Source organism: Euprymna scolopes, chromosome 29, assembly GCF_053919585.1.
Source record: "Euprymna scolopes isolate OS-2025 chromosome 29, ASM5391958v1, whole genome shotgun sequence".
Lineage (NCBI taxonomy): Eukaryota > Metazoa > Mollusca > Cephalopoda > Sepiida > Sepiolidae > Euprymna > Euprymna scolopes.
The window spans coordinates 61,194,473-61,204,365 of NC_136510.1; the positions used below are offsets into that span (position 1 = coordinate 61,194,473).

At 36.8% G+C, this 9,893-nt stretch overlaps 1 non-coding gene across 1 annotated transcript; it reads right to left on the bottom strand.

Moving 5' to 3' along the window:
• Positions 1 to 872: 872 nt before the first annotated feature.
• On the bottom strand, positions 873 to 945 carry Trnah-aug (transfer RNA histidin (anticodon AUG)). The gene has a single exon. It is a non-coding gene; the product is annotated as a tRNA-His (tRNA).
• Between the last annotated feature and the right edge of the window lie 8,948 nt (positions 946 to 9,893).

Sequence of the window (9,893 nt, forward strand, 5' to 3'; positions counted from 1 at the left end):
CCAATCCAACCAACTCTCTGATTTTGTCGGCCTAAACATCCACACGTTCACCAGCCCATCAAACCAGTCATTTTTCTGTATGCTGCAAACGCATCGTCAGTAAATGCCTCTTTTAATCGGGCCTCAATCTGGTCTATCTTCTTTTTATCGTCCTTCTCCATTTCCATGTAGAGGGCCAGTGCATCACCTTCCAGATATAAAGGTAGCAGACTCACTATATCATCCACCTGCTGAAATTGTGTGACAAGTCTCACTTTTTCAGCCACGCTGCAACATCTCCCTCACCAGAGAATGGCTTGATGATATCACTGCTTATCCGCACCTTCGCCATAGTTGAGCCGAAATAGCTTGTAGCAAAATGTAGTAAGCAAAAATCAGGAACAAAGATAGGAAATAGTCAGTTTTGCTCTGCACCGCCCACCTCTAGAAGAGAGGGATTTCTTGGCTGTAGAGAAAGAAGAAGGAGGAGACAGAAAAAAGGCAGAAGAAAACTTGTTTCTCACAAATTCATGGTTCGTCACACAGAACAATCCAACTGCCAGAACCCCCTACACACAATCTGCAAAACACTTGCTGACTGCTTCCCAGCATCCTGCCTTTATAGCGACCCGGAATTATATATTTGCATAATCGCACAAAATCACACGTGATTCTGCGAGAATTGCATGGGGTCAAAGCCAATAAAAACCCATGGACACCATCTTGGAACTGTCTTCCACTCGGCCCGCAACACAACAACAAACATATCCGAGGTCAGCCCCCCCCCATTTCAGTTATTGCCAATTCTGCTACACACTGAAAAAACAAAAATACCCCAACTAATGGTAAGAATAATTAATAAATGTTGGATTAAATGATGATTAAAATTATTACGAACTTGCCAGGATTCGAACCTGAAATCTTCTGATCCATAATCAGACGTGTTATCCATTGCACCACAAGTCCTGTTTATATACCGAAAGATGTTACTGCGACTGTGTACAGACAGTGCTAAATTCTGTTGACATTGGCAAGTAACTTTTTCGACAATTGCTTGAAGCGTCCAAAACCCCTTCTTTTGGGCTTTTTGTGTGACTTGGCATTGTTCGTTATGAGCCATGTATAGAACAATCTAGGGACTCACATCTTTTAGGGAAAAAAAGAATTTTCTAATTTGGTGCATCCGTTCGAAAGTTTTATTGGTATATATACACAGACATAAATAAATAAATAAATAAATAAACATTTAGAATTTTATTATTAGTATAGATTAGACTTCATTATCTACAATATAAGTCAAAGATGTATTTAGAACAGAAGTTATCGATAAAACTATGACTTTCACTTTTTTCATTGCTTTGACCATGACCCTTTTCTTTTTTTTTATGGAAATCTCCCCAAACAAGGCATGAAGTCACTTGATGCAATGAGCTAACAAGAATGAAAGATGATTATCACAACAGTGGGAGAGGTCTATTGACCTTAGTCATGAAAAGACTACGATTATGTGTAGAAGGAAAACAGTGAACAGGATGAGAGTTCCACAAGCCTGCAGTTCTTGGAAAGAAGTTACTAGAATAGGAAGCTGAATTGATTGAGACAACAAGACTAATGAGATAGAATAAAGGAAGCAGGGAATATATCAGACAATTTTGAAGAACATATATACATATATATATATATATATATATATATATATATAGTATTTATAAAAGAGACTGAGACTACATTATAGCATTTATAGAAAAGACTGAGACTAACAACATTAGATATGTGAGAGAGAGGTTGCACAAGAGAAGAAAGGGTGGGGTCAATCAAATTACAGATAGGTTTCTAAACACTCAAATTGGACACTGTTTCACCAGCCCAAATATTACAATAGAACTCCATACATGATTTGATGGTAGATTTGGAGATATAGAGAATAACCTCAGGTGAGAAAATGTTTAGAGCAATAGAAAGAATTGACTTTATGAGAAGAGCAAAGAACAATAGATCTAATGTATGAACACCAAGAAAGATCTGATGATAAAGAAAAACCAAGTTAATTTTACCTCAAGAACAGAATCAGCCATGAAAATCTCAGGAATGAAAGTGACTTGTCTCTGATTTAGCCTAGATATCCCAAATTAGTTTTAAGTTAGACTATGGCTGATATTGTAATAAAATTTGATGACAACTCATCAAATATGTGTAACTTACTCAGTGGTGTAGCTAAGAGGAGGGGGAGGGCAGTCCGTCCCGGGATTACAGCCAAAGAGGGGTGTCAAAATTTCACCCCACCCTCCTCCAAAAATTTTTCAGTCATGCTAAGGTGCAAAAATAGTAGGAAATAGAATTTATTTATCATATATTATGTAATTTTAAGTTTTTAATTGAAAAAAAAATCTTTTCTAAAATATTACAAACTCTTAAAAAACATTAATTAGTCATCGAAGAATTCTTTAGCTAATTTTTATTGAAAACTCTAAACCCTGTATTTTTGAAGTTTTTAATAGTACATTTGAAATCATTTGATGACATTCATTATATATATATATATATATATATATATATATATATATATATATATATATATATATATATATATAGGGAATAAATAACAAAAATCTATATTCCAAAATTCATGCTGACCATCTTTAATTTATTCCTTTGATTCAGTTGATATTTACAATTCTTGACACTGTTTTGTAGCGCAAAATCAATCACTTAATTATTATATCAATCAGTGAATCTGTTATACCCTTAACTCATCAGAAGAAATAGCAACAATCAATGCGTCAAAAGGAAATAAAGTGTGATTTGACATGATTAAAATCCGAAAAGTGGAAGAGAAGCTGCAAATAACTTATAATATGTTTCCATGACCCCATTTTGAATTTTAAAAATAAAGTCACTAAACCTAACTATTCATACTAACATTCTTTATCAATTTATGAATATTCTACCAAAATGTTCTGTTTAATAATTAGTCAATTTATTAATTCTAATGAAAATAACAATAATTATAAACTATTATACATGTTTGCATATAAGAAACAGAATTAAACTAAACTAAAAAAAAAAACTGATTGACCTTTACGGTTATATTAAATAATTTATTGATTTGAGTTGAAGCCATACATAATTCAGTTCACTTGACTGTTATAATCAAGTTTATTACTATTTCAATTATAATTCTAAACTTATAAGTACGTTTTGTTGACATTAAAAATTTGCTGAATACTCAATTGTTTATCCAAAGCATAAAAAGTTAAAAATTATTTAATTTAAATATGATAGAATTACCTCCTTTATACCAAATCTAACGATATATTAACTTTTCTTATTTTCATTTTTGTTTTTTTAACATTTATCTTTTGAACATATCTAACCCATTGCCATCCATATCTCACTAATAAGTAATGTTTATACAGTTCTAATGTCTTTCAGTTAATGTTATTCAAAAATTAAAATCAATATATATTATAAACTAATTCACTAATCCGTTCAATATAAAATGTTAGTATTAAAACTATTTCAAGCGATAGTGATAGGTCATTAATATATACTGTATACGTATATGTGTCATTATCTTGTTGAGGATGTCAATGGATTAGAAATGACAGAACAATCGATCGGCTTTTACATAATGGCGTCTTTATTTATCATTGGTAAAAACAAAGCAAAATGTACACCGGTAAGGGACAGTGAAAATTCTTATTAGTCCCTCATGCAACATCTTCCCTTTTCTCAATGACAAAACGGGACAAAAAAAAAAAAACAACAAAAAACAAATAAAAAGTCTAAGAATGAAAACAGAGTCTATAAAATATAGTGATCTAGGCGTTCATTGGGCTAACTACCCTCATACCTAACAGGGATTATTCTGCCCTTTCACTTATGTTGTGAAATCCCTGAATCTCATGGGATCTCTTACTATTCTTCCCGACCATGTTGTCCGTAACCTTTCTGGGCTTGGTTTTGTTGGGGATGGGGTCGGGTTTGGGCTTTCTCTTATTTCACCTTCATATTGAGGTGGTTCTGGGATGCATATCTCTTCTGTACCCCGCCTTGCATTCTTGGGTAACTCGCTCTGCACTTCATATGGCTGGTGTATTATTGATGTGAGGGGGGTGTCTCTGCAGTTTTCTTCAAATCTGCTCTATTCCTTCGATATAATTCCCCATCCACTTTTATATGGTATGATCGCTCATCCAGTCTCCGCCCTACCACTGCTTTCCTCCACTCTTTTTGACCATTTATGTGTGGTTTCATCCGTATTACGTCTCCAGGATACAATAGTTTCAGTGGTTTTACTTTGTGGTTGAAAAAATGTCCTTGCCTCCTGCTTCACCATTTTTCTTAGATTTTGGGGCAATTCTGGCTTGAGTAAATCCTCTCTGGTTGGGAGAAATGTTTTTGTTCTCCTTGACATCAGCTTCTGAGCTGGTGATAAGAGACCCCTGCCTGGCGTATTCCTGTGATCCAACATTGCTAGGTATGGGTCAGCCTTATCTTCCATTGCTTTCCAGAAAATATTTTTTTTGCCATCTTTTCTGCAGATTCCACCTTACCATTTGCCTTGCTAGTGTATAGATTGACCAGTGTATGTGTAAAACACCACTTTTTTGCAAAGGTAGAAAATTCCTGGCTACTAAACTGAGGCCCATTATCAGTTACCACCTGATCTGGTATTCCATGTCGTGCAAAATGGTGTTTCAGTTTAGTTATCACTATCTTTGCTTGTGTATTGAGAAGATGATCAATTTCCCAAAAGTTGCTCATGTAATCAACTGTGCAGAGATAGTCTCTATCTTCAAACTTAAAGAGATCTATTCCCACTTTCACTCAGGGTCTGTCAGGAACTTCATGGACCCCTAATGGTTCTGCTGGATTGGCTACTTCATATTTTCTACACGTGGGGCATTTTGAAATGTAGTCCCTTATGTCACTGTTAATATTTGGCCAATACAAGCATTCTCTTGTTGTTCTGCAATATCCCTCTACTCCCAAATGTGTGGAATGCAGTTTTTTTCAACACTCTCCGCTGTGTCAGTGGAACCACTACCCGGTTTCCTCTGAAAATTAACCCATCTTGCACTGTCATTTAACTCTGCCTATTAAAATATGGTCTCACCTCTGGGTCAAGATGTATTTTGTCTTCTGGCCATCCTTCCAAAATTACTTGCTGCAATTGCTGCATGCTTCTGCCTTCCTTCATGGCTGAGCGCAGTTCAAGTAGCCTTCTCTCTGTTACAGGAATATATTCTGCTTCCTTGACATCATCTTCATCGTCCATATATTCACTGCCCAATGCACAGATATATGCTCTTGATAGCGTGTCTGCAAGGAACATTTTCTTGCCTGGATGGTACAGAACTGTAGCATCGTAAGCCTGTAGTCACATCAGCATGTTTTGCAGTCGTTTTGTGCATTTCACCAATTCTTTTTTCATGATCGCCTCCAGTGGCCTATGATCAATTAGTACTGTTATCTGTCGACCAAACATATATTGGTGAAACCGTTCACATGCGTAGACTACTGCTAGTAGTTCCTTCTCAATCTGTGCATATCGAGTTTCTGTGTTAGTCAGTGCACAGCTGATATAGGCTAGGGGTTGACCCTCTTGCAGTAGTGCAGCCCCCATGCCCTTCTCACTTGCATCGCATTGAATGACCAAAGATTTGCTGGGATCATGGTACCTTAATACTGGTGCTTCACTCACTAACTCTTTAATTTTCTCAAAAGCCTCTTCATGAATTTGGGACCATTTCCATGGCACATCTGCCTTCACTAAATTTCTAATTGGGGCCATCACGTCAGATATGCGTGGTAGAAATTTTGCCAGGTAATTTACAAATCCAACCAATCGTTGCACTCCCTTCACATCTGTTGGACACGGCATCTCTTTTATGGCTCTTACCTTCCCAGGATCAGAACATAAACCATCACTGATAATCATGTGTCCCAGGAAAGATATAGACGTTTGTCGTAGGTTCAATTTTTCAGCATTCAATCACATCCCATGATCATGATATCTCTGCAACAGTTTCCTGAGTTTTTGGTCATGATCAATTGTTGCTTCTTACATCGTTTTACCCTTCCCAATCACCAGAAGATCATCCACTTTATTAACCACCCCTTCTAAATCGGACACATTGTCAAAAAGGGTCTTTTGATATATCTTTGGTGCTGGAGCAATCCCGAAAGGTAAAACTTTCCACCGGAACCTACCATATGGTGTAGAAAATGTTAAGTGACTGCTGGCTTCGTCTAATTTTACATGCCAAAATCCATCTCGTAGATCCAGGGTAGAAAATACCTTGCTGTCAGCCAGTTCTGGTAGTAAATCATCCAGTGTAGGTAACTGAAAATGTTCCCTCTTCAAAGCTTTATTCAGTGGTCTTGGGTGTATGCATATCTGTAGGCTTCCATTTTTCTTAACTACCAGTGCTAAAGCACTTACCCATGGTACTGGCTCACTCACTGGTTCAATAACATTCTTCTTAACCAGTTTTTCTAACTCGACTTTTAGCTTGTCCTTAAGTGCCACTGGTAGTCTCCGTGTTGCTGCAACATTTGGTGTTACTCCTGGATCCACCTGCAAATGTACCTCTCCTGGTAATTGACCCAATTCTTCCTTGAATACATCTCTGAAGTCATTGATAATGCTGTCTGAGTACTGACCATTTTGAATTTGTCATTATTGATTGTGACAAGTTCCATTTTCTGGATTACATTTGCTCCAAGTAAGTGATGGAAATCCTCTTTCACAATGACAAACTTGACCGCATATTTTTGTCCAGTTTTGGAGTTTATCATTTTTACTCGACACTCTCCCAATGGCTTCACTTCTGCTCCATTCCACATGACAAGAGTCTTATTTAAATGTTCCAGTGTTTTTCCAATCACATGTTTAATATGTTCACGAGCTGAAAGGCAATTGGTTTTCTTTTCACTATCATTTCTGCTTTTATCACTCACAGCATTCACCTTTTCCTTAATTGTTACACTGTCTACATGTCCATAGTCTGAACAACTATTACTGTCATTTTCCTGGTCATAATGTTGGGTTTTTACCGTCTGCACCTTCTTTTTCCTCGACACTTTGCATTTCACGGCAAAGTGTTTTTTTCCCTTACATTTATAACAGGTTTTACCAAATGCAGGACATAACTCTTTGCTCGCTCCATGCCGCAATGCACATGTCCAGCAGTCTCTGTTAGATTGTACCGATGTATTTCTCCTGGGTTTAAAATCATCCCTGTTCACTCCTTCAGGCCTTAGGATTCTGGACTGGACTGTAGCATTTTCAGACAGCTTACATATGTCAATACATTTTTGTACGTCTAACTGTCTTATTTTCAATAACTCAGCATCTGGGGGTTGTGTATTCCCAGAACTACCTGATCTCTGAGTACTGATGAAACGTAATTGTCGCAAAAATTGCACGTTTTTATCAACGTCCAAAGTGCTGTAATGAAAGTCTCTGATTCTCCTTGCTTTCTCGAATGAAATGCATAACGCTCATAGGTTTCATTCGTTTCCCCAATAGCATATTTATCAAATGCTTGAATAATTTCCGTGGGTGTTCTTTCATCCTCGGGTGTTGAAAATTGAAACCCGTTGTAAACTTTCAATCTGTTGTCTCCCAACATATGAAGCAAAATGCCCTCTGATATTGTAATGACTGTTTCGTCAAACATGTAATAATGGCGTAGTTATACCATTTCAGTTTAAACAACTTCCAATTCACCGCTAAATTGTCCTCCATACATAGGGGCGCCAGAGGCCTTATGCCACCCACTGGTCTGTTTGTTTCTTCCATGTTCACTTCCGACATTTTTTTTTTCATCCACGTGATGTACATAAAAATTACAATTCGAAACAAGAACAATAATTGTTTCTGCAAATAACTTTCCGCTTTTTATTCTTTCTACATATTACTTGGACTCTTTCCATCCCACCACTGCTGCCATGTGTCATTATCTTATTGAGGATGTCAATGGATTAGAAAAGGCAGAACGATCAATCGGCTTTTACATAACGGCGTCTTTATTATCATTGTAAACAAAGCAAAACGTACACCGGTAAGGGACGCAACTCAAGACGGTGAAAACTCTTATTAATCCCTCATGCAACATACCTCCCACCAATAAATAAAGCTGCTTTTCTTACCCTTAAAATATAATGTCTGTCTTATTTATTTCCATGGAGTCAGATAGTTACATGTTAAAAACACAAACCTGATAAACCCACTTCAATACCCTATAAAATGATGACCTCCCGATGCGTAGCGCCTTCCAGAAAAAAAAAAAAAAATAATAATAATAATGATAATAATAATAAGCAAAAAAGTCAAACAGTTAGACTTGCCATCTAAACTTACGAAAACCCATTCTTTTTTTTTTTTTCCAAAATAATTTGTGTGATTAAAATAAGAACAGATGAAAAGAAAGTACAAAACACGGCAATAAAATCTGCTCTCAGAGTAGAATATGACTGCCACTTTTCTTATAGTGACTGCTATCAAACCACAAACAAATAAATAAAAATTTCTACGCCTGTGTCTTCAAATAATTTGCCTGATTAAAAGCCAAAAGTTAACTTCGAAATCATTTTTCTTAACAACAACAAAAAGAAGTAGGGCAATATAATGCCCTTCTTGTAAACATTACGTTAATAAAAAGGGAGGTAACTGAATGGCAGGAGTTAATCCCGGTGCTGAATCTCTCTGGAAAAAAAAATTGTTTTACAAAATTTACGAAATCTACAGTTTCATAAAAAAAAAAAGAAAAAAGTATTAACTTCCATTAACAAAAAGAAATGTCAATCTGCTAAAATAATTCTGTTAACTACCTAACCTACGAAATTTACAATGGAGGATACTGTGTTATTGGTCTCTGTAAAAATCCCAGGATTTATGCATGCTGCTGGTGACGGGTGGTTTGCCATATGAGAGGTTCAGTTTGAGCTACAAAATATATCCAATGAGACCACGAAATTTTATCATGTTCTATCAAACCTCCCTCTAGACTTAATCTCAAACCTGCCTACCACAATTATTAACTCCAGGAAATATGCAGAGCTAAGGGAAGCAGTAATACACATGCATAAACAGTCAAAGCCTGAGTTGTTTAACAGACTCATTGGCGCTACAATCATGGGGGGTAAACTGTCAGCATACCTGATCTGATGGCGACGGCCAGCAAAATAGGTGTGGGAGAAGAACTCGTACGCCATAAATTTATCCAGGTACTGCCTACTGAAATAACCCATCATAGTAGCCATGAAAAACGCCTCAATATACGAACTCGGTATGTTAGCAGATGAAATTGTACTATTTTTAAAAAAAAGATATGTGCACAACGTTACCGCACCAACACTTAGGGCCAATAAGAATTCACTTTCCACCAGCATTGCTCCAAGGACAAATAATAATGTAAAGCCTTTTTATGAGGACCAGAAACCCTAGGTGTGTCGCTGAAAGATCGAGGACCTGCAAACCATGGTGCAGATGGCCACAAAAATCCAACTGCAAAATATTGCCCACATCAAGACCGTCATCACCCATCAGGCAACCTAACCAAGTCTCGGGAAATGTATAATGTGAGTTGCAGTAGCAACCGACAACTCGCAACTATTTGAGGTTGCAACCAAAATTGGACAGAGGTCAGGGAACTTTATTATAGATACAGGTGCCTCTGTAACAATACTATCACAGTCTTGCACCTGGTCGTACACCTGTATGATTGTCAGCGTCTAATGGAGAGGCAATAAAATGCTTTGGGGAAATACTACACCATTCATATCCTTGGACAGTTGTTATCGCAGACACAATTAACCTCCTGTTAGATGTGGACTTCCTTCGTCACTATGGCCTCATTTTGAATGATGGTCGACTGTTGGATGAGACAATGCTTTGTTATGTA